Raw genomic sequence first — 1,683 nt, forward strand, 5'->3', positions numbered from 1 at the left:
GTTCCTGCTTTTATTACTTATCCCAGACTTACTGAATCTAGCAACACTTCATAATAGGAGGAACGTCTAAAAACTCAACAGAACTAAAGTGCTCAGCTTCAGGTAGAAGAAGCAGGTAGCAAGAGAAAAAAAATAACGTTCTAGATTTTCTTTTTAAAATAGCAACTCGTAAGATTTATCTTTGGATAAATGTAGATTTGCTTCCATTTTTTTATGCCTTTCCAAATCTGTATCCATAATTTTGTACAATAAAAGTTTCTTTTCATAATGATGACCTTGAAGTTGTAAAAAAGACAAAGCACTTTGGGCACCTAAGAAGATGGCTTTATTCAAGCTGTTGCAATAGGGAGAATATTCATTAATGAACATTAATCTCTTTAATTCATTAATGAAAGAGAAATTGCACTGGTTGCAATTAAACAGGCAAGAAAGACTGTTACATTAGGGGAGCAAGAATATTGCAATAGGGAAGAAAGATCAAATTCAAGTGCGCTGATACAATAGGCGGAAGAGTTTTTAAGTCTTGGGATGAACTAGTGGAAAAGTACTGGAGGAACTTTGGGGGGGTGGGGGTTGGTCAATGTAAGGAGGCATCCGTGTTTGCTAATTGACACTTACCTAAGACTCCTACCCTCCCACAGAGACAGGGAGATAGAGGTGCTATCTTAGTTGATCAAAGGATGGCTAACAGGTCCTTGAAAAAGACATTCTTGGGTTGTACAACAGGCAAGAGACAGAGGACTTATTATTAGATCTCAAAGGGATACAGAAAGATTTTATAATTGCAAGTCTGTCCCTTGTCTGTCTGTCCCTCCCTTCCTTCCTTCCTTCCTTCCTTCCTTCCTTCCTTCCTTCCTTTGAGATGGAGTCTTGCTTTGTGGCCTTGGTTAGATTGGAGTGGCATCATCATAGCTCACCAGGACCTCAAACTCTTGGGCTCAAGCGATCCTTCTGCTTTCGCCTCCCAACTAGCTGGGAATACAGGCACACACCACCATGCCCTATTTTTTTTTCTATTTTTGGTAGAGACACAGGTCTTGCTCTTCCTCAGGCAGGTCTCAAACTCCTGACCTCAAGTGATCCGCCTGCCTTGGCATCCCAGAGTGCTAGGATCACATGACTGCAAGTTTTCTAAAGCAAATGCTCCAAGAAAAGGGATAGCAGGGCCTATGCTAAGGGAGAAACATGCCTAAAATGAAGTCAAGCTGAGGGGAAGGTTAAGGTGGTCTTGGTCTGGGGCATCCCAAAGAAGAGGGAGAAAACTTGGGATTTTATAAAATAAGGGAGCCATTGAGAGAGAGAAGAGGTGAGTTTTATCTGATTCACTGAGAAAGAGAGGAAGTGAGACATGACCGTTCCTCAGAACACAAAAGGATGGAGGGATTTTTCAATCTTTCTAAACCATCTTACCCAGGGAACATCAGGTAAAATTCAACATTGTCAAAGCAATACAAAATTCTCTCTCATCAAAGGATGGCAAAGTTAACTTTAGTTTATTGTGCTCTCTGGGCAGGAACCTTTTAGCAGGGTTTCCTCATAGCGGCAACCTCATTGACTAACATTTAATAGAGTCAACCCAATCTCAACAAAATATTCTGTTCCCTAAGCATTCTATTAATCAAAGTAGAGGTTTCACTGTAAGGCATGAAGAGTTTTTCTGTTTATGGTATTTTTTTCTTTTAT

This window comes from Propithecus coquereli, unplaced genomic scaffold, assembly GCF_000956105.1.
Source record: "Propithecus coquereli isolate 6110/MARCELLA unplaced genomic scaffold, Pcoq_1.0 Scaffold64, whole genome shotgun sequence".
NCBI classification, from domain to species: Eukaryota; Metazoa; Chordata; class Mammalia; order Primates; family Indriidae; genus Propithecus; species Propithecus coquereli.